Genomic DNA, 24,096 nt, shown 5'->3' with positions numbered 1-24,096 from the left:
CATGGAGATGGCCATGGGAACACAGGCAGCCATGGGGACAGCAAGGGAGGCAGATGGCCACAAGGATGATCACAGTTGTAGGGACAGCCACCAGGGTGGCCATGGGGACCACCAGGTTTCACTGGGCTGTGCCTAACTTCAGCTTCTGCTGTTTGGGGATATGAAGTGCCCAGAGACATGATGAGAGCAGCAAGACCCCCCAGGCCTGTAGCTGTGTTTGCTGGGTGTCCTGGTTTGGGAGGACCAGGCTGGGACAGCAGCAGGAGGTGCCAGGCTGCTGGGGGGGCAGTGAGATGGAGAGCAGCTGAGCTCTGGGAGGAGAGGAGAGGATTGGGGCCAGGTGACCCCAAATGATCAATCTCCATGCTCCTGCCTCTGGGCTCAGTACAAAAATGCTCCTTCTGGGACTGCCTGCTCTCGGGTCTGTCTGTCTGCCCCTTCTTTCCTCACCCCAGAAGAACAGAATTAGACAGGACCAGCTCTGAGACTTGTGGACTGTCAGTAGGACCCCTGGAATTGGGCACCCCCATTTGCTGCCCAGGCCAGTGTGGGACTGTTCTGCTTGGGAAATAACTACCAGGGTGAGCTCTCATTAATTATATTTATTTACAGTTGTGTACATAGCTATGGTACCCCATGAAACCTCCCTGAGCTTTTCCTTCCAGCCTTAAAGTCTCTCTCCCTGACTCCCATCTTCATCTTCCCCTGGGAGGGCACTGGGGAGTGACAGAGCATCTGTCCCCTGGTTACTGCCCAAAGCTGGGGCACTCAGACCCTGCCAGAGGTCTCCCAGTTGCAGTGTGCTGCTTGGACACATCCAATTACCTGGAAATGCATGGATTCTTCCTTTCTGTAGGAAAACGGGGTGCATATGTTTAGAATTTTGTTGTTATTTATAACTATTTCTGTTCAGGACAGACCCTTGTCTCTAACTTCTCTTGCTACTCTTCCAGAGTACCCTCAAAGTTTATTTTCACACAAAGACCCAGTTTGGGTCTTTGAAGTTCAGTTTTATGTTCATTTAATGATTTATGGAGAACGTGTCCTGGGTATAAACCCCTCCTTGTACCTGTTCTTTACATGTTATTTATCCTGCCCACCTGGAGCCCAGGTGAACTCCCAGAGGAGGGACCTGGTACAAGGGCCTGGAGGGATGGGATGAGGGGAAGGGTTTGGAGCTGCAAGAGGGGAGATGGAGAGGAGCTGGGAGGGAGAAATTCTGTGCTGTGAGGGTGCTGAGCCCCTGGGTGCCCAGGTTGCCCCCAGAAGCTGTGGCTGCCCCATCCCTGGCAGTGTTGAAGGTTGGATGGGGCTTGGAGCCCCCTGGGCTGGGGGAGGTGTCCCTGACCATGGCAGGGGGGGCACCGGGGGAGCTTTAAGGTCTCTCCACCCCAAACCATTCTGGGGTTCCATGACTTTCCATTTTGTGCTGGAGTGGGAGCAGCAGACTCAGGTTCTGATGGGCACCTCCAGGCAGCAAATCCCCTGGGAAACACCCACACTGCCACAGGGTCCCACTTCATAAACTCAGGACATAAAATCTATGCTGAAAAGTAAGTTATAATTAAAATACAATCTAAAAAATTTCCAATCTTATGACGCTGTTCAATAATTATGGCTTATTCACAATTTTTTCCCACATTTTAATGTCTCCACTTTGTGATGACTGAATATACAGTAGGAGTGAATCACTCATTTCCAAGTATAAAACTTGCATATTGTAAGGCTGAATTATTCATATTATTCCTGTTCACCCCTATTTCTATTTACATTCTTGATGCTGAAAAATAATCTTCAAAGATGAATTTTAGCAATTAAAATTTGAAGACAGAGTTTGACAATGCACATTATTAAATCATCACAAGCCAGGACAGGGAAAATTAAAAATGTGACTGGTGTCAGCTGGCAGTAATGTTGGGAGTTGTTTCAAAGGGGGTCACAGTTGGCCAAACTACACTTAATATCATGTTTGGTGATTTTTTTTAAATTTTATTTTTATTTATTAAGTGCATGAGGGTGCTGGAGCCCCTGCATTCAGTGCTGCCTGGGAGCTCTGGTGCCCCTCTCCCCCCTGGTTCCTCCTGCCCATACAGATGTGCAACCCTGCAATAAAACCAGGGGAAAGAAGGAATATGGTAAGGAGTAGGATGGCTCTTTCATCCCTCCTCTCAGAGAGGTATGAAACCATCCTGAGGTTCTGTCTCCCAACCCGGCAGTGGCTCCCTGCAGACTGGGACCTACAAATCCTCCTGGAGGAGGGGGAAACCTGGGACCTTGGCATCCTCATGGGCTTTCCAAAGGCTTTCTGAAGGCAAGGATAGGTTCTTCTGTGGCTGGAGATCATCCCTGCTCCCAGGAAGGGGTGTGCAAGAAGTGGTAACACTGCAGCAGCTGTAACAAGCCATGGAGGGAGGGAGCATTTTATGTAAATTTAATCAAAAACTCCTCAGCAGTAATTGGGTGAAGTGATTGGGAGAATTGATGGAGCACAACAGCCCTGGAGCCTGCTCCTCTCCAGGCATGTCTCTGGGGTGGCCTTGGTGCCTCTGCTCCTGACCCACAGGGACCTGAGCACCACTTGGGGCCAGGAGAGACAGAAACCAGACTGGCTTCTGCTTTGGAGATGTGGAATCTCCAAAGGGAAAGAAATGAGGGTTTCCTGAGGCCTGCACCCAGCAGAAACTGTGGCAGGAGCAGGAGAGGATTGAGCTGACCTCTGTGGGGCCATCCTCAGCCCTGTGTGATGTGACCCCTGGACCCCTTGGCCATGCAGAGAGGGATGCTCTCCCTTCCTTCCCCCTGGGATGCTCTCCCTTCCCCTGCCAGGCTGGCCTTACCTTGGAAGGGACCTCAGAGATCACCAACTCCCCTGCATACCTTTATCTGCTGGAAAACTCACTCAGTGTCACCAGGAGCTCTCTTACCCTCTCAGCTGCTGGGAATACCTACACTTACCCAAGAGCAGCTCCAGAGCAGGAATGGGGATGGGTTTGGGCAGCTGGGTGTTAGAGCCAGTGTCCCCTGGTGTGCCACCCCACGGATCCTGCAGCCATGTCCCCATCCTTCCCTAATCCCCTCCTTTTTTCACCCAAACAGACTTTCTCTGTGCTCCACCTGATGATTAGCAGCAGATATTTGCTGCTAATGGTTTTTTACACCTCCATAATAATGCTAAGGACTACTGAAATCTCTCTGAATCTCTGGTAACACATAACACATTAATCATAAATAATTTATACGAAGATGTCCCTTTTTTTCAGCACATGTCAGCAGTGCCATAGTAACATCCTCTCCATCCAACACTGCTCTGTGTTCTTAGAAATAGGAGGGTGAGAAAAAAAAAGGAAACTAGGTGAATATTTCTTCTCTCCCACTCGAGAGGAACAATTCCCAGCAGATTTCCTCAAGGCAGTGTTTTGGTACCAGTGCCAGGTGCAGTGAGAGCTGCTGGAGTGCTGCTGTCCCAGTGCCTCTGACAGCAGATGCACTCCTGCTCCCTTCTACTCCATCCCATAGAAGTGTCTGGGTGTCCTTTTAATTAACTTTCTGCCATTAGAGCTCTTTTCTTCTGGATTATCTCTAACTCAGGAGTTCTCCTCCCCTGCCCCAGGTGCCCCTGAGCAGGCAGGCTCTGCCCAGAGCTCCTGGGGGTACTGATGGAAGATTGGTACCAACTCTATGGTGAGATTCCTGCCCTATGAACAGCATCCTGCTCGGGGTCAAGGCAGCTGGGGGGTTATGTCCCCCGTGGATGGGGGCAGGCAGAGCAGAGCCATGAGGGTCAGATGCTCCTGACCCTGGAAAAAAGGCTTCTGTATCCCCCAGACCCCAGAACACCCACTGGGCAGTCCCTTCCCCTCAAAGGCAGGCAGAGGCTTTATTTTGGCACAGGGCATTTTTGTGGAGTGAATATCCCTGAAAGCTGACCCTTCCTCCTGAGAAAACAGTCCAGGAGCTGGCAGGCTGGAATTGCCTCTCCTGCCTTTATCCACAGAACCTCTGGAGACAAGAAGCCCCAGCCAGGGATGGAAATTCCCATCAGAGCTGTGGGAAGAGCTGATCTTCTTGTGCCTGTGACTTTCAGAGGCACTTCAACAGACCCGAAGCTGGAAAGCTGAACTTTGTTTTCTTTTTATGCTACCCATATTAACAAAACAAACAAAAAAAACAAAAAAAACAAAAACAAAAAAACAAACAAACAAAAAAGCCCCATTCTTCAAATCTTTGGGACTTCTTTTTGTACCAGCACTGGTGGGAGCTGAGTACTGAGGTGAAGAATAGTGGATGATCTTACAGCAGGTTTTAAATAGCTACTGAAACATAAGCAACCCTAATTAACATTCTTATGGCACTGGAATTATAACAAGAAAAGCAATTTAATCTGTAAAACTCCATTTGTCACAATGACTGTGATGAACAGAGGAAGAAAAAGTTAAGGGGAAAACAGAAGAAGGAAAAGGGGGCAGAGGAGACATCTCCAGCTGTTCTTAAGTGGGGGTAAAAATATTCCTGAGGAGAAGCAAAACCAGCTGACCCTTGAGCTGAGCCAGGCAACCCTTTCCCTGTCTACAGGTCCTTTATTCTGTGCAGGGCTGTGGTTCAGCTCTGCTTCCCCTCAGTGCTCCCGGCGCAGATCAGGGAGCAGCTCTGGGGTGCCTGGGAACCCCCTGATCCTCTTCCTCCTCAACTAATGCACAGCTTGGGGGGTTTAGGAAGTGGCTCTGGTTCTGAACAGCTTCAAGGGCACTGCCAGCACTCCTGAAGCAGGGAGCAGTCTCTGAACAGGGATGGTGCCTCCTGCCCTCCATCCAGCCTGGCCCCAGCCCCTGGCAGGAATGACCAGAGCTGATGGGAGGGAGGCTCAGACAACCAGAGATCAATGCTGCAGCCCCAGCAGGCAGGAATTAGGCTGCTTTAAAAGAGGTGGTCATTTTTGGTTGGTGTTTGTTTGTCTGGGTGGGTTTTGTGCTTTTTTTTCCCCCCCTGAACATGATTTCAATTGCTTTTTGCTCTCAGGCTTCTTTATCCTGAACTTTTTGTGCCCTGATGGTTGGACTCCAAAAGGGAAAACTGGGACTCATAGATTTTGAAACATTTCTCTGAAATCCAGCTGTAAAAAAGACACTGAAGCTCCTGGCTTGGCAGACTTGGAACAGCAGACAGGAGAAGGCAAGCAGCTCTTGCAGGGCTTTCTCTTTGCAGGGGTTCAAGGTGCAGGTGGTTTACCTGCTCTCAGTTTGGATTTTCCACACTGAGCTCAGGTAATGCAGCTCCCCGAGGGCTCCTTGTCCAGGGCTCTCCACATCCCTACAAGCACAAGAACTTCAGGCTTTCCAGGGCCTTTTTTTCCACCACTTGCTGCTGGTCCTGGTCCTCTCTGCCACTCTTACTTATTCCTGGTTTTCCTGTCTGATGGAAACACACAGATGTAAATGTCCCAATATTTATTTTTAAACTTAATGCTGCACAGAAGGATTTCTTATTAGCAGGAACACCTGGCCAGAGAGGCATTGCTCATTCTCCTGAAATACAGATTGATGGTGATCATGTTGCTTCTGCAGATGCTGCTGCAGTGTTTATTGAAGTGATGCCTTCCATGCACCATGCATCATCTCTAGCTAGAAAACTATATTACCCTTTAATAAATATTTTGCCTCTGATGTCTTGGTGTAAGGAGATTTATGCACTGATTACTTCTTTCATCTTATGTGTTGAAGGAGCTCCTGTTCACAGAGCCCCTGGCAGAGCTGCATGGATCCAAGCTGTGCCAGGCTCCTGCAGACATTCCCTCTGCATCCCAGTGCCAGGGGTCCTGTTCCAATGGCTGTGCTGGGGAAACTCTGCTGGGGACTTTGGAGGTCCTGGCGAACCTTTCCTTTCCCTGGGTTCAGAAACCTGTTTATTCCCCAGTGCCCAGACCCTACAGATCTTGGGAAGGGGTTTGGCCTTGGTTTGGATCCATCCCTTGACCGTCTGCCCTGCTGGTTTCACAGAAGCAGGGGATCTTCCTGTCTGAAGTGGCAGCCTTTGCATTTCTTAATTAAATCAGGCTAAGCTGAAATGTTTAATTATTACAGCAACTTGCCAGCATGCTAGTCTTCATTATATCCTGTTGTTTGTTGGGTTTTTTTTCAATCATGGAACAGATACTGCATTTCCCATTGCAGATGTAATTAAGCAGCAAGTGCTACATCTTGTTAGGGCAGTGAGGCCCAGGCTGTCCCTGTGACACAGTATGAAAGACAAAAGTTTGTTATCAATATTTTTAAATGTGCTGTCACGTTTAGACAAGGTTGTTTGGTTGGTGTTTTTTTATCCTGACTGATGAAAGTGGTTTCAAAGTACAGCATAGAGACAGCATGACACTCCAACTGCAGGGACCACCGTGGAGGAAAATAAATTCATCTGTCTGCCCTCCCCTCTCCCTGTCCCTGTCCCAGCAGCTGCTCTCCCCAGGGGTTAAGCAGACAGATGCAATGCATGGGGCTGGGATGGGGACCCCAAAGCCCCCCTGAGTGTGACAACCAGCCAGGGAGCAGAGGTTTGGCTTGGAACACAGGGTTTGGTGCTCCCTGGGTCAATTACTCAGAGTCCCAGGTTTCATTTAGTGACCATTGATTTTTCTTTCTAATTTCCATGTGTAGAATAATGTTTGTCAGACTGAAGTTGATAGGAAAATGAAAAATTGGGTATATTTTTAGTTTGGCTAACAAGGCACTACAGGCCTGATGGGAGCTCTAACTGTGCAATAATCCCAGGTTAATGATCTCCCTCTCACCTTTGGGTTAATCAGACAGACAAACAGAGAGGCAAATCCTGGAATGTGTGTTCACTGCTGAAATACTGGAGAATCAGAGTCATGGAATGGGTTGGGAGGGACCCTAAAGCTCCTCCAGTGCCCCCCCTGCCATGGTCAGGGACACCTCCCCCAGCCCAGGGTGCTCCAAGCCCCATCCAACCTTCAACACTGCCAGGGATGGGGCAGCCACAGCTTCTGGGGGCAACCTGGGCACCCAGGGGCTCAGCAATGAATTTCTCCCTCCCATCTCCTCTCAATCTGTCCTTTTCCAGTTTAAAGCTTTTAAGCTTCCAATCTGAAGTTATCCATTCCCCTCATCCCACCCCTCCAGGCCCTTGTCCCAAGCCCCCCCCAGCTTTCCTGGAGCCCCCTCAGAGGCAGCAGAGGAGCAGCAGAGCTGGGTTCCCAGAGAGCTGTGGTGCAAACCAGAATCATCCCCAGTGGCACCTGGCAGGGGTTCTCCCTTCCTCCTTGCTTTCTCATTCTTCATGTTTTACTGTACATCAGGCATCATAAAAGATTTTTATATCATTTATTGTTTTCTGGGTGGAAATTAATTTACATATATTACTGCCAGGAAGTCCCCACTGGTGAGGTTCTTGCTAGGAAAAGGTTATTTGTAATGACCAAATTCGTCACTGTTTGGAATCTCATAAAGGTCGCAGTAGAAGGTTCCCACTTGCTTTAAATAAAACTCTGTTTTAAAAAGAAATATGCTTAACTTTCATTTCATAGAAATATCAAACCTGTTTGCACTATAATTTACTTTTTGAGCTCTTGACATTTACTCAGCTGCCTGTCTTTGGAGAACAATCTCTTGATTTGCCCGGGAAGTGCTGGTGATGACAAAGGGGAGGGTGATGCCACCTTCCCCAGGTTCCATCCAGGGACCAGCAGCTTCTGCCCATCCCCTGGGGCACAGGAGCCACAGCCACCTCCTGCTGCCTGCAAAGCCATGCACAGGGAGCAGCTTTTAAAGTCCTATTTTGGTTTTGTGTCAGACACAGACTGCACTGTGCTGTACATCTGGGGCCAGGTGGAGTCCAGTCCTTGGTTGGTCTTGATCTTAAAGATCCTTTCCAACCAAAGTGATTCTATGGTTCTAAGTCACCAGAGCCTGGGACTTCTGATTTTGTCACCCAGAGACTACTGCTTTTGTCACCCAGCTGAGAGGGACAGGTTTAAATGTCAGTTTAGGTGGTAACTCGTGGGGCCACAGCAGAACAAGAGTTTGATCTCCCTCCCATCATGATCCTGGGGGAACCTTGGCACCCTTGGGTGGGCCCTGCTGGCTGCCACCCTCAGCAGCAGAGCCAGGGGGTCCTGAGGGGGTGGCACCAGTGTCCCATGGAGGGGACTGAGGCTGAGCCACTGCTGGGGGCTCTGCTCTGCTGGAAGAGACAGCTCAGCTCTTGACTGAATTATTTTTCCAGCAACCCGAGCCTTTCAGGCAGCAGCTTTTCCAGTGCCTTGCAGGTGCAATTGGGTTCTCAATCACCCCAGGATCCATACTGGAGGGCAGCCATCAGCAGCTCCTGGTTAACCCTTTCCTCTGCCTACACCCTTGGTTTGCTCCTGCTCTCCAAAGAGGAGCCCTGTGCTGCCTGGATGGGCCTTCACCCTCCTCCTCCTCCTAGCAGCTGACCCAGGGCCACCATCCCACCAGCCAGAGGTGGTGACATCTCCTGCTCCCTGCCTGCTGTCCCCAAAATGGCTGAGGTGAGCAGTGGCAGCCCTGGCACCCAACATGGGGACCCAAGGACCAAGCTCAAGCTGCCCCAGCTGGACTCATCCCAGGTGTTCCCAGGAGGTCCCATCCCGGGTGTGCCCAGGTGCTGTGCATTAGGCTGATTGGGCTGGGGCTGGGGAGGGCCCGGGGAGCTCTGCTCTGCCCTCCCCAGCCTTAATGGGGCTCAGCTGTGGGGCATTAGTGCTAATTGGAGAGGTAATGAGTGGGGGTTGTGCTGGGGCAGGACGGGGCAGTGGAGACAGAGGCTGCAAGGTGAGGAGACTTGCTCAGGACTTCGGGAGGGTGAGTGCTGCACGATTATAATTTTTTTTTTTTATTTTATTTGGATTTTTTAATGGTGACTGAGCTGGGGGCTCAGGGGGACTATAAGTAATGTTCAAAGTGTTGGTTGTTTTTTTTTTTCCTTGTTTAAGTGACGGCTTTGTCAATGTATCTGCATAAGGGTTATAACTAAAAAAAATTAGGTTAAAAATCAGGTAGGATCAAGGTTGTGTGTTGGAATATAACTTCATAAGCATCTGGGGGCTGTGCTGTGTGTGCTGGCTGGGAGATTGTTCATTTTGCTGGAAAGATGGTGAAATGCTGGGCTGCTGCTCTCCTGCCTTAACCCGGTGGCATTCAGGGAGTTTTATTGATTTGATTTGGAGTGGTGTACAGCCCGGGAATCACGTCTGCATGTGGTATGGGCTGGGTTCAGTCCGTACTGCGAGCACGTCGAAGGACAAAAAACTAAGGTGAAGCTGATGGATTCGGGATTGATCGGGAACGGGGTGCAACAAGTCACCCCCCGGCCTTTTGTTCACAGCTGCGGATGGGGCTCGGTGCAGAACAGGGCAGGGCTGGGGTGTGGAAACTAAAGCATTGCACGTGAAGCCATTTTCTGCTTGGATCTTCCTTCTCTCGAACCATTTTTTGGTTTTTTCCTCTCTCGTGCGCATTGATGCGAATAAAATCGGGGCAGCTCTTCGGAAGGGCTGCGGCAGGGGTCTGGCTTGCCCCGGGCACGGGGGGGGCTTCTCGGCAGCAAAACCTCGGGTGAGGCCAGGGGGGCACCCGATAACCTTCGCTGCTTCGTCTGAGAACCTCTGGGCTTTGGGGACACCGCTGCTCGGGGTCCCCTGTTGTCGCGGAAGGAAAGGATGAGGATCCCGGTGTGGTGCAGCCCCTCTGCACTGCAGGGGGGGATAAGGGGGGGCTAGCCCTTCCCGGACACCCACTGGTGACACTTCAGAGCCCCTGTGCACTGCAGGGGGGGCTAACCCTTCCCGGACACCCCCTGGTGACACTTCAGAGCCCGCCTCGCCGAATTAGCGGAATTCCCGTGGAATTCGGAGGGGCGTACACGTTAGTGGTGAAACCCGAGTGCTGCGGTGTTCGTGGAACCTCCAGTGTTCAAACAGCCCCCCAGAGGCTGCTCGGACATGAGCTGCCCTTCCCCTGCCCTCCTGAGAGCTCTGCACAGAGCACCTGGGTCAGGAGGGAGAAGGGGGAAAACTCTTTGGGTTGTTTTCCTCCCAAATGCAGCGTCCTGTGCCGCATCCCTGGGCTTGCTCGGAGCCTGCTGGAGGTCACGGCTCCTGCTCCATCCCCAAGGCACTGCAGGAGCAGCAGCAGCAGCTCTGTTGGGTGTCCTGCAGCTCCCGGGTCCTCTGCGTGGAAGCATCACCCGAGGCTGTGGTTTCTGTGAGAGAGCTGAGAGCCGAGCAGTCCCCGGGGTGGGGAACAACACCTCTTCCAGCTCCCGGGGGCTTCCCAAATCCCCAGACCTGGGTACCCAGGGGGTCCCTGGTGTCCCCACGCCGCTTGGCCATGGGTGTGTCTCGTTGTTTTGGAGGGGGAAGCTCGGAGCAAATGATGCGCTAATTATAGCCCTGCTTAGCATCTACGTCTTCAGGCTGCTGCACTCAGGAATAGGGCTGTCAAAATTGTGTTAACAAATGAGAACGTGTCACAGGAGGAGAGCTCTTCCTTGGATGCGTTTTAGCTAAAGCCAGTATTTTGGCGAAGAAAATTATTCCTTGTGACTTTATTCTAAGGAAAAATACATACAGATTTGTGTCAGTAACAGCAATCCGGATTGCAGGGTGAGCTGTGTGGTTCTGTGATGTGCAATTCACTGGGCTGAGCATCTCAACTTCTGTAGGCTTAAAGCTGTGAATTAAGATGAAGATGGAAGGTTGCCAGTTATCTGAAATTTTAGGAGTTCGCTGGAAAAAAAAGTCTGTGTATAATTTCCTCTGTTGCAAACTGAGCACTTGACCAAGAGTGGGTCAGCTCTTCTAAATTGGTGTTAATGAGAGAGAACACTTGGACCGCATGAGCTGTGCATAATAAACACAGAAAATAAGCCTGAGGTGACCTGGTGTAGCCCTAAGGCGTGATCAGATCTAATTGAGCTGATGGATCTTTGAGAATCTCAGCTATCATACAAAATCCTCCAGTCCTCCCTATCCCTACGTTTGAGGCCAGATACCTGTTTTTAGGGGGCTTTGGAAAGGCATGGGTAAGATATTTTTCTTTGTATTTGTTTTTTTTTTTCCCCTAAATACAAGTTTTTATACCGAAGAAATAATTTGCACACCTGATCGGGATTTTCCATTATTTTTTTAGGAGCAGAAATGGGATGGAATTGCCATTTTGGTGTTCATGGGTTAGTGTCCCACTTCTCAGGGCACTGCTTCTAGGGAAGTAGAATAAATAGGTACCAAATGAGAGCTCTAAATCCTTGATAGACTAAAACAGCTTACTTTACATTTCTAAGGGCAGTTTCTTTCCCTGTAAATGCATTTTTTAGCCTGTGCACACCCTCTCTGTTTACTGCCATGCTTGCACAGCCAAGGGTTAACCCCCCAGGACCTGCAAGCTCACGGGAGGATATACGTGTTGCCTTGGTGGGCTTTGTGCTTTTTTTTCTTCCTTAGGTTAAGTGCTGCAAAAGTCTTTTATGACTCAGTTCCTAGCTCAGCCATCTCTCTGACACTTCAGTGTTAGTTTACAAGCTGCAGGGAGTGAGTGGTGGGGGCAAAGCCAAAGGGGTGGTGGGTGCTGGAGGGGAGGGAGCTGAGGTGGCTCCCAAAGCCGGAGGGACCTTCCCCAGCATCAGCATCATCGGGATCCATCCCCACCCCGGGGCTGCTGCTGGCTGAGTGAGGAGCTGGATGGGATTTCTGAGCAGAATTGCATCCCTCGGTGGGAACTGGAGAGATTCCTATCAGTTGGGTCACGTCTGCTGATAACAGAGAAACTTATTCAAACCAATTCCAGGGAACAATTGCAGCAATCATGACTCGTTTCGTAAGGCTTTGGCACACGTCCTGTCTCCGGGTTTAGTCCTCTTGGCACTTAGGAGGCCGGGAACTCTTTCCTATCAATGTCTTGCAGATGCTGGTCAGAAGGCTGTTAAAGCCCCCCTGCCCCGAGGTGGGACTGGGCACACTTCTCATGGCCCTGTGAGGTTTGCTGTCCCCTTCAGCCATGGGCAGAGCAAACCAACATCAGCTCGTTTTCCTAAGAGCTGTTGAAGTGCCTCAGATACCAAAACAATTCCACCTGTGTGCCTTCTGACTTCCACTGGTCCCAGCTTGTCCCTGGGCTGCTCAGCTCCAGGGCCTGAAGTCCCCGAAATACCATTGCAAACAGGAGGTGTATTCTGCATGCGGATGTGTGTGGGGGTGCTGACCCTGGGGGGCTCCTCAGGGGGTGTCAGGGGTTTCAGGTGCCGGCAGAGAGACAGCAGGGCCTGTTCCCTCCGTGCTTGGGGACAGGAGGTCAGGGAGGGGACATCTTCCTCCAGGTGCATGGTTCCTGGGGTTTCTCATGCCCGGGGATGCAGGAAAATTTGGGCAGGTGGCTCAAAAAGGCTCATGTCGTGACAGTGCCCTGGAGGGTGCCAGGGCAGAGGTGTCTTGGGCCAGCATCCTTAGCCTGGAGCCATCCCCACCCACCCCACCAAACACCGGCTCTGAGGAGAAGCTGAAAACACAACCAAGCATCCAGCAGATGACAAAACACAGGGATTAAACCTTGGGAGAAGCGATGTACTCGGAGCTGTTTGCCTAATTCCACCGGCTTTGTTCACAGATGGCTTTATTTAGATCTGCGAGTTCGTGTAAAGTGATAAAAGAGAAACACTTGCTGGATAAATCACAGCCCGGAGCTGGGGCTGTGTGAACTTCCCAATTAAACTTGACAACTCCTTACAAAGTGCAGTCCCGCAGATGCAGGATGAGAATTCCCGGGTGGGGGATGCTCGGGGTCTGTTGCATTCAGCTGCTGCTTCCCGGGCCTCTGCTGAAATCGGAGAAGGTGGAGAAAGCGCAGTTAACACGTTGGCACCATATGCGAGAGCCTGTTTGTGTCACCGGGGTGTAAATTAAAATAGTCTGGAACCTCAGCATTTACCAGTGGGCTTCATTCTCCTCCCGCTTTCCTGCTCGGGAAGTGCAGCATCGGCAGGGCTCGGGAAGCCTTAGAGCAGCCGACAATCTGCTTCTCCCTTTGTCAGGAAAATGTCAAGGAAAAAGAAAAATAAAAAAAAAGAAAAAGCCTGGAGATGAGTTCTTACCTGCTGCCGGACCATGCCGCTGCTCGGTAAAGCACTCTTTAATTTGTCTCAAGTGTTTTAATTTAAATGTTCCAGTAGGTGTGTGTTTGCATTCTCCCCAGGTAGTGGAGATGCTCAGCACTGTGATTAATTGGGCAGGCAGGATTCCTCCTAGTTAGAGACCACTTGAAAGGGGAAGTGAGAAATGAATTGCACCAGAAGGGCTTGCTCTGCTGTTATTAATAGAGCAGATTAGACGGCTCATCAGGACGGCCTCCTCGTTTAGAAGAGTCAATCTCCTCTGCTGCTCCACGGGAGTTGTGGCTGCTGAACCCCTGAACCCTGGCATCTGGAGGGATGCTGGGGGTCTGGGCTCTCCTCCCTGAGCATCCCTCTGCCTGCCTGGGGTCACCCCCAGCACCCTCCTGCCAGCACGGGTGGGGAGTGATGCTAATTTTGGTTTGCTTCTATGAAGACGGGGGGGGGAGGGAATGGGAAAAGGTACAAAATGCCTGTGTGATGACAAGATTGGTGTGATAAAACCACTTCTGCTGTGAGTGTTGCAGTTCTCAAGTGCAGTTTCCAGGGGAAAGCTTTTTATTATTTGTCTGCATAATATTTGAATACATGTAAGAAGAACAAGTCTTCCCCATGCTCCATCCTGTGCCTGCTGGCTTTGCTCAATGGGAAAAATTGGAGGGGAGGTGAAATGAGGTTTTTATTTAAAAAAAAACAAAAAAAAAGGTGTGTGGAGGGTCAGGCAGGCAGCAAGTGTGGGATTTGAGTCCTGTTAACCGAGCATTGTGGATGGAAAGGGATTTGACTTGAGAGCTGACTCCATCATCATGGAGACTCTCACCACAGTTCTGTGCTGAAAAGGGATACCAAAGGCAGCAAAAAGGGGCCACAGTCTGGGCTTTCAGTTCATTTATTTTTTTAAGCATTCAAGCTACTTAAAATTCAAGTATAACAACAAAATGGGGTTCACTGGGCAAAGGTTTTGTTTTTCTTTGTTGCATCTTTGCACATCCACTGCTTTGACTTAACTAGAAATATATTCCAGTCGTTAGGAGAAAGGTGAGGGCTGTCACAAATGCAGAGGAGTGAAGCAAGCAGCCCTGAAATCTGTATTCATGTTGACATTCAATTCCCAGTTAGAGGTGGTGTGAAATACCTGGAGTCCTAAATCTCTTCCCACCCCACCCCGTGTGCTTATTTTAAATCTGGTTTGGGTGAAATGATAAGGGAATACCTGCTGCTGGGAGTCAAGCACAGCAGCCCTGTGACAAGATGAGACCTATAATAATAATAATACTGATTTTGCATATGGTGCAAGCTCGGGACTGGCTGCTGAAAGCACATCAGGAGTTGCCCTTGGTGTTTTCTGGAGCAGCCACTGCTCCCTGGGGCAAACGTGTGATGGGGGGGCAGGAGGCTGCTCAGCCACCCCCCCGGGTGTCACGGGAGGGATGCAGCAGGGTTTGCCATAGCTGAGGTTTAATGACTGAGGTTAATTTGCATATCTGGCACAGAGAACAGAGCTGCAGAAGTGGTGAGGTGTCCTGGGTGCCCAGGCCCAGGCTGTGTGCTCCGGGCACACCTGCAGCAGGGGGAGGCTCCAGCTGGGCTGGAGAGGAGCCAGATGGTCCTGACAGGGATGGGGCTTGTTCCCTGACCCACTTTCTGTGGGGAGGGCTGGCAGCAGCCAAAGCCCAGCCACCAGGGCATAGCTTCAGCTGCCTTTAACCCTTGCTGTGCCCTGACCCTTCTGCCAGGAGCTCGGGGAGGGACTGCCCACAGCCATCACCTGCCCTGGGGATGCTGCTTGCCAGGGCCTGGACTGACAACACCAGGGGCAATGCTTTTAAATCAGAGAAGAGCAGGTTTAGATTGGATGTTTGGAAAAAGTTCTTTACGTGAGGGTGGTGGAAAAATGGCACAGGTTGCCCAGGGGTCTTCCTTGGGGGCTCCTGGAGGGGGGGTGGCCAGGAGGATGCCCACTGGCATGGTTGGTGTTTCCCATGCGTGTTTGTGCCTATTCCTAAGTTCCTCAAGGGTGCCACTCAGTGCTTTGGTAACAAATGTCATCACATTCAGTGTCAAACTTCAGTGTAAATGTCAGGTCCCACTTGACCTGTGCTCTGAAGCTCCCCTGCAGAGCACACCCACACCTCCTGCATCCCTTGGACACCCTCGTGGCTGCTGGGGTGGATAATTGCTGTCACCTGCACTTCTAAAGTGCAGAGGCAATTAAATAAATCTTTTTATATAGACACCTTTTCATAGGAATCAATAGATGTTAAAGTGTCTCTAAAGCCTTGTTTATCTCGCAGTAAATCAGCTGTAGTTGTAAAAACATTCTGCAGCATCTGTGATCCAAATGCTGCTGCCTGTTTGATCCCTTCCAGTCACCCACAGGGCTTGAGGCTCTCAGCCAGGCATGGTCCTGGTGTCCCTGAACTTCGTGGATCTGCAGCTCCCATAGCTGTGTGCACAGCCATCAGCCAAGAAAGCAGGGAATGGGAGAGAGGAAAGCCTGAAAAAAAACCCATGTTCCCTATTGCATTGTTAAGACCTCGTGTAATTTAAAGGGTTTTCTTGGATCAGTGATCCAAGTCCTGAGCCCCATTTGCAGGTTTTTCCTTTCCTGCCCAACCCCCAGAGCTTCTGCAGGACTGAGCCCTCCTGGAGCTGGGGGGGCTGACTCAGTAAATGGTTTTTTCCTTGACTACCAAAAGTGAAGAACTCCAACCCAGCTCAGCCAGGAGGTCCAAATGACCTCCTTATTAAGGAATGAATAAGCAAATAATTTGTTGTTAATAATCTCAGTTTCAACCTGAACAAATGACACCAGCAAAGCTTAAATGCTCCTAGGAATGTTGTCACTGCTGGGAGTTTCTCAAGCCCTTCCTGCAAGGTAGAGCTCACTGGGAGCTGAGGAGCTGTCCTGCTGCCTGCCAGGTACAGGGCAGGGGCTCTGTGGTTTGGTTTTTTTCCTTTTAACTTGGAAAGAGCAGGGAACAGAAGGGATGTGGCTTCTGTGCTCTCCATGGCCACCAGCTGCTGGGTGAGGGGCAGCTCTGGGTGTTCTTGGGTTGGTCCCCAGGACCCTGATTCACCTTCACCCACCCTGGCACATCCCCAGGGGCTGAAGCTGATCAGTCAAGAGGGGAAAAACCCATCAACAGGACCATGGGAAGCAACAGGGCAGCCAGGCTGGGATGTCCTGGCTGCTGGAACACCTGAACCTGCCTGGGACCCTGCCCTGGGGAGGCTCTGTGTACCAGGCAGATTCTGCAGCTCTGCACACAGCAGGCTTTGAACAGCTCTGCTGTGCTGCTGTCACGTTGCTTTGATAAATAATTCTTTGTTTTCAGGGAGCTGTTTGATAACTTTGTGTCTCCATCCTCTAACTCCTGCCCCAGTGGGCTGGGAATTCCCGAGCTCTGTGCATGAGCCAGCCAAGGGCTGAAGTCTGAGGGTGGGTGAATTTACTCCAGGACCATAAGATGTTATTTCCTGTGGCTTCAGGAGCAATGTTGGAGCAGGAGAGCTGAGCTGTAGCAGTGGGAATGCCCTGTGCAATTTTTCCATGTCTAACATGCATCAAGGTATGACAAGAGCATCAGTTCCTGACTTTTTAATAGCTTATGGATCTGAGACTGTGAATTCAGTGAGAAACCCAGAAGGGGTTGGTTCCTCTGCAGTTCAGACTCCCAGGGGACTTCTGCTTTGCAATGGAGCAGTCGAGGCAGCAGAGTCAGTCTGCACTCCCAACACACACCAAAAATCCTCCAGGTCTGAAACTGGGAGAGACAGAAATATCAGTGGCTTAAAAAAGCTGCTTATGTGCCAGCACTCCCCTCTCCTAGGTAATAAACAGGCTCTTGGCAGCAGCAGAGGAATACATGGATAGCATGTCCGTGTATGCTTTAAAAGCACAGTACCAGGAGGCAGAAAAGCTCTTTGGGTCTCCTGCACACTGTGCACATCTGGGCTGGGCTGCAGCTGCCCAAGGGAGACTGAAAAATCCTGCTGGATTTCCCCCCTCTGATCCTCCCTGTGCCCAGAGCAGATTTCCTGGGGCTGGGAGCTGCTCCTGCCTTCCTGCAGCTCCCACCTCCTCAGCCCTGGCACAGGTCCTATGGGATGAACCCCAGGACCTCCCTGGCCCTTTGCTGTCCTGCCTGAGCACTTGTCAGACCAGGGCCTGACCCCTCAGGTTTCAGCAGGTTTGAGCCATGTTTCTCTAGGGGCCAGCAGGGATTGATTTGCCCCCAGGGCAGTCCCGTTGGGATGGAGCAGGGATGCTCTTGCATGAAGGCTCCCATCTCTTTAGTGATGTAGCTTATTAACAAGCTCACTCTGGGCAGTTCAATTGGCTTTCAAGTTTAAAATAATAATCATATGGTGCCAGTTAAATATTAAAAAAAAAAAGTATTGCAGAGCATTAAAACTTTTCCACAAGTGATGCCTGGCCTGTGGCCTCTCATCTGCAGCGAGAGCTGTATTTTCTTCTTTTCCTAACAATTTATGTAAATGTGACAAGATTCAAATCCTTGCCTTACGGTGCCAGTGTAATTTTACAGTATTTCCCTGATTGCACATTATCCTATACTTGGAAAGAGTATTTTTGTTTGTTCTCTTGAATGATAATTACTATCACTTACATGTTGCTCAGCACTCCTATCTGTTCCCCCCAGTGTGTCTCAGGCTGCAGAAGAGAAGGGTCTTTTCCCTCTGGGGAAGGGTCTTTTCCCCTCTTTTCCCTGGCTGGGGGGGAAGCCCTGGTGCAGGGGAAGGTGCAAGAAGGGTGTGATTCCTCTGGCATTTTTGTCACCACTGAGCAGAGCCACATGTGGGTGATCAGAAAACAGCAGGTTTGCTCTTGCCTGTGCAGATATGGATCACTTAGCCTCATTCCATGGGGGAGGCACCATGAGAAACAAAACAAGACAAGACAAAACAAAGCAGGAAGGCAAAGGCATGCATTAGGATTAGGAAGTAAATAATTAATTTGCTCTAAGAGAAATATTTTCTTAATGTCTCTTTCAGAAAGGAAAGGTAATGCTAGCAGTGTATGGTATCTGCTGCTCCAAATCTGGAGGTGGGGAGGAGAGAAAGGCATTCACAGGTTTATATTTTGTGTTTAAGAAATCCCTGCTGCTGCCAACAATCAACCCAAATCATAACCTCCACCAGCTGAAGGGATATTCTGAGGAACAGAAGTTCCTCTGCTCCCTGTGCATTTCCTGGGCTTTATTTTGAACACCAAGAGCAAACCAGCAGCAAGCCAGCTCTGTTTCCTCCTGCACATCTTTATATGAGTCACTCCCGGTTTTCTTCTTTTGAACACTTTGAATAAAATCCTATTTCTGTGGCCTCTCATGGGATCCCTGTGATGGGTTCGTGGGGTGGTGTTGGAACCCTGAGCAGGAGCAGCAGCACAGTTGTGTTCTGCCCCCTCTGCTCCTGGGATGGAGAAGAGCAAGAACTCTCTCCAGCTGAAAGCACTCCTGAAAACATAAATATATTTTAAGTCCTTTTCTTTTTTCATACCTAGCATGCTTTTTTTTTTTTTCTGTGTGGGAAAGGATAGAACTTCCATGGGTGTGCATCCTGACTTGGGCTAATTTTGGCCATTTCAGGTCAGCAGCCATCAGTCTCTCTCCTCACTGGGCTTCCCCTTTGGTTTTCTCCTGTGCCGTGGACACTGCTGAGAATCAGCTCACCCTCTGAGAGCTGAGATGCTCCTGCTCAGCATCTGCTTTCCAGTGCTGCTTCTCTTCAGGTGGAAACCAGAGATAAAGGGGAAGCACTGTGTGTGTAAGCACAGGAATCATTTAAGAAGCTGTTTGTTTGGGGTTTTTTTGAGTACTTGGGTGTTTTGAGAAGATAAAGCTGAAGTGCCTGGTGGAGGCTCAGAAGGAACTGAGGACTTGAAGCAATCTGTCTGGGATTCAGATGAGTGATGGAGGCCAGGTCAGAGATGGAGACAATTTTCTGGGCAGTTTGTCCAGGTTCTTTGCAGGCAGCCTGGGGATGGCCAGCTTGAGGCTTTCATCTCACTGGCTGCTTGGCTGCTCCTCCTGAAAAATCTGCTGGTGTGGCTTGTTTGCTCCCCAGGTTCCAGCTCTTGGCTTGCTGTTTGCATGCTCACTGCCCCTCTGCTTTCCTGAGATGGATTTGCAGAGTGCTGGCTGAGCTCAGGTGGCTTTTTCTTTGGTTTGCTCCTCTGTGTCTGTGCTCAGCTGAAAAACAGAGCCAGGGTTTGATTTCCCCCCACCCCTCCTGCCCCAAAACAGAGCCTGTCAGTGCCTTAGCACCCAGCTGCCAGCCCTGGTGTCATTAAATAAGAGATAAAATAAAAATACAGGAGCACAAGTGCACGTCCAGACCCATGAAACGAGTGAATCAAAGTTTAAAACCCTACTTACTGCAAATGGAAAGTGAATAGCCCTAGAAAAAGGCTGAGTTCTGAGCCTTGGAAGTCTGGCTCTGGTTAGGGCTCATAGAGAGGGAAGGAGCTGGGAGATAAATGTTGTAGAGAGAGCGTGAGTACGCTCAGGGCTCTGAGTGATCAAAGCCCCCTCCTGAAAAGTCTGTTGTCACGTTTTGTGTCACAGCTCTTTGTGTCAGTCCTCAAGTAAAAACAAAATATTGATGGTTTTTGGAGAGATGAACAAAATCATCCCAATCTAGGAGGCAGAAACACAGCTGCTTATTAGGAGGGTTTTTTTCCTTTAAAATATGTATTTTAACTGTCTAGCTGTAGTGTTACTGCAGGCAAAATGAAATGTGCACATATTGAATTGCCTCTGGCTAGCAAATGTGTTTCTGGGGTACATAATATTTTAAGCAGGTAGCACAGAACAAGTCTGCAAGTCAATCTGCCTACAACTAATCAAGTATTCACAGCATACTTCAAGCAAAATGATTTTAAAGGAAAAGTCACTTACCAGTCACTAACAAGCACACAGATAAAGAAGCGATGTCTGTGGCAAAAATAAGAGGTTTACAGTGTGTTTTGGAATAAAAAATTCAAATCTAGCTTGTTAAAAAGATCTCTAGCCCATGCACCTGCTTGCAAAAAAAAAAAAAAAGAAAAAAGAAAAATTGGTTGAGTATATTTTGAATAAAGTTGTGGATTTGATGACTAAGAGCTGTGTTTTGTGAGGAGTTGTAGTTCCAGCTGACCCAGGCTCTGCAGCTGCTTTGGCCAAGTGAGAACTTTGTCACATTCTGCAGAGTGGGGTTGGGGCAACTCCTCCTCTTCTGCCAAGAGTGTTTGATGTTATGTGAGTACCAGCAAACACCTCTGCTGGAGAGCCAAGCCTGAAGTCATGGTTTCCTTTCTGCTTCCCAAGGACCTTCTTTGGAATCTGCTGCAGCCCCTGAGGTGTGTGGGGCTGAGCTGGCTGGAAGGGGGAGAGGAACCCCAATAAACTTGGGGACAGCAGAGCAGGGGGGTGACAAAGAGCTTTGTGCTGTCTGGAGAGAGCTCTGCAGCTCAGCTGTGTCCCTGTCACTGAGGGGCCATCTAAAGAGGTTTTCATAGTTATTTAGTGCACTGAGAAGATCTGAGCTCTGCAAGGGCTGTTTGCATTCATACAGCTCCTGCAGGCTGTGTGTGTAAGGCTGCTGGGCTGGGGGGGACAGGAAGGCAGCAGATGTGTCAGGGTTTGCTGCACCAGGCTGTGCCTTGGTGTCCAAACAATTTTCCTTCACCAGCTCTCTCTGCAAGAAGTTTGGGTGTACCATGCAAAGCCTTATTTCTGGTTTCCAGCACCTGATGTTGGGGTTGGTTGTTATGACTACTGCTGTAATGGTTGTTTGGGATAAGGACAGAATGGTTTGGGTTGGAAGGGACCTTAAAGACCATCAAGCTCCCATCCCCTGTCTGGGCAGGGACCCCTCCCACAGCCCAGAAGGTCTCATCCAGCCTGGCCCTGCCTCTCTGTACACTGGGTGCATTTGGATGTCCAGGCTGAGCTGCTGGGCAGCAGAGAGCTGGCAGTGTTATCGTTCACTATTGCTTAGATTCAGCAGGGGCTTAAAATCCAGAATGAACGAACCCATCCAGAACCACTGATAGAAAACAGCTCTGCTCCTCTTCCTTCCCTCCAGCTCTTGAAACCCTGCTTTGTCTCATTTGGCTTTTCACCTATTCCAGATCTAAAGTGGAGGTCCCAGGGGAACTGAGCTGCAGACACATCTTCAAGGTGATTTTGCTGGAAGAGAAACTGCTGTTCCCCTTGTGCTCAGCCCCATGTCCCCTCCCAGCTGCATTGGGGGGCAGCTCTGGCTCCTGGGAGCACTTTCTGGGGGTGCTGAGGCACAGAAACAGAGCACAACTTGGCAATGTAGGAGCTGTAGTCACAGCCAGGAGCACTTCAAGTACCTGGGGCTGGAGAACAAGGCATTATTGTTACCATCTGGTATCCAGCTGCATGGAGGCAGTTGAAAAATGTGTACGTTTCTGTTCATTTTAATAAAGATATATTAAAATCCTGGGAGGAGACATGCTTCTAACCTGCAGCAGTGCAGAAGCCACCCAGATTGTTCTTAAATAGAATTGATGCAGCTTCAGTATTGGAATGGGTCAACACTAAAGGCATGCAGAGTTATTAATACTTCGGGTAAATATGTAAGGTTTTTTGCTTTTATCCATGCAGACACCTAACATGAAGGCAGTCTGGTTGCTAAAGCTGATCTGTTAGCACTCTGCTGAGTCCTGATAGCATCAGAGCAGGTAATGAGCTTGGCTTCCAGGAGAGAAGGTGATTTATCATACAGAGAAGTGCATCAAGGTTCTGAGGAGGTGTTTGGTTTGCCACTGCTGCAGAGCAGCACAACCACCCTGCTGGAGGCCTCCTGAGCCCTGTGCCTGACCCTGCTGCTGGGTGGGCAGCTGGGATGACAGGGTCATTGGTGCCTTGGAAGTTAGAAAGGGAGAACAGCAGGAACACAGGGACACACTCAGCACGTTGGGAAGGTTGGCATGGTCACAGAGGAGCAGAAAATGGGTGGGATTGGGCTGAGGGACACTTGGAGCCAGCCAAGGGACAGAAGGGGTGTGTGTGTGTGTCCTCATGGCCACCACACCTGGAGATGTGCCCAGGAGATGCTCTGCCTGGGCAAGGTCCCTGGTTACAAGGTGGAGCAGAGGCTGAGCTGTAGCTGTGATGCCCCACGTGTGTCCCTGTCAGCCTTTGATGAGAAACCCTTCCTCTTGTCACAGCAAGCTCAGCTCCTGTTGATGATGAGGATGATGATGTGAGGACACAGCTGCCAGGACAAACCTGGCTGCTGGGAGCAGCTGCCCTGCCAAGAGATGAGTATCTTGTTTTCCCCCAGTGCCTCTGGTGTAGATAAGATGTCTGCTGCCTTCTGCAAGAGAGTTACTGGTGAGAAGTCAGTTGTGCAACCCCCCACCTGACAGCTGCTTGTTGATCAGGAGAAATCCCATCCCAGTCTTTTTCAGCAGTAATTTCTGATATCTGATACACCAGAGAGCAGGTCCCAGCTTGGCTGCTTTGGTGGGGGGTAACCCATGGCAGTGTCTGCAGTGACATCCCCTCTCATTTGGGTTCTGAAAGAAATGTTCCTGTCCCCTTTGCCGTGTTCCTGCCCCCTTTGCCGTGTTCCTGCCCCCTTTGCCGTGTTCCTGCCCCCTTTGCCGTGTTCCTGTCCCCTTTGCTGTGCTCCTGTCCCCTTTGCTGTGCTCCTGTCCCCTTTGCTGTGCTCCTGTCCCCTTTGCTGTGCTCCTGTCCCCTTTGCTGTGTTCCTGTCCCCTTTGCTGTGCTCCTGTCCCCTTTGCTGTGCTCCTGTCCCCTTTGCTGTGCTCCTGTCCCCTTTGCTGTGCTCCTGTCCCCTTTGCTGTGCTCCTGTCCCCTTTGCTGTGTTCCTGTCCCCTTTGCTGTGCTCCTGTCCCCTTTGCTGTGCTCCTGCCCCTTTGCTGTGCTGTGTTCCCCTGGGCAGCTGCAGGACCCTCCCTGCTCTCCCCAGTTTCTGCCAGGTTGGTTGTGTGCTCCTCAGAGATGGGGCCATGAGCAAAGCTGTGCTTCTCTTTTCAAAAGTCATTCTTTCAAAACAAAAATTTAAAAAAAAAATAAAAAAATTCAATTCCATATCGATTGCCTTAAGTTTATGTATTGGATGTTCCTGCAATGAAAAGATCACCAATCAAATTACTGAACTGAATGTTGGGCTTAATTGCTCTATTTTTAGCTTGGCCTCATTGGGATACTTCCCAAGTAAGGTGGTGCTTAATATTAAGGAAAATGCACTCTGATTCTTCCCTGATCAAAGTTACTGTAGCAGCGTATTTATTGCTACTTTTTTGTAAAACACTTTTTCTTTTGATGGAAAACTTACACGGGAAGGAAATAACCTGTCACTTAGCTTATTAAATGATAGATTTTTGGAATGGATCTTGCCACTTATTCATATTTGAAATATATATTGATGCCAAAGATCAAAATCTTTCTGAAATTTGAGGGGGTAAAAAAAATCCATTTTGAAATTCATCTGTCAAGCATTCTTACCTTGTGGGATCCTGAAGACTTATGAAATTTTAATTTGATATTAACATAAATGGCACCTGGGAGTGGTAGGAGCAATCCCCTTGCTCCCAGAGGCACTGGGGCATCTCTCTTCCCACGTTTCAAGAGCTGTGGGTTTATCCATGTATCCTGTGTAGTAATTCTGATTTCCAAAGGGATATGATCATTGTGCTTTGGGCAGAAAGCATGAATGCCCTATTCTGGAACAGAAAAACATTTTCTTTGTGTCAGTCTTGCTGCGATTGTCTTCTCACTTTCATTAATTCAAGATTTTCAACAAAAAGCATGCTGGGTTTTCTTTTTTTTCTTCTTTTTTCTTCTTTTTTTTTTCTGTTTAGAAACCTCAGGCAAGGGATCTCTTGCAAGAAGAGCAATAAGACTGATGGGGCGTAAAGCCAGCAAAAAGATCATGTTGACTGTATGGAAGAAAATCCTATTC

Source organism: Calypte anna, chromosome 8, assembly GCF_003957555.1.
Source record: "Calypte anna isolate BGI_N300 chromosome 8, bCalAnn1_v1.p, whole genome shotgun sequence".
Classification (NCBI taxonomy): domain Eukaryota; kingdom Metazoa; phylum Chordata; class Aves; order Apodiformes; family Trochilidae; genus Calypte; species Calypte anna.
Note: the sequence above shows the minus strand (reverse complement) of the source record.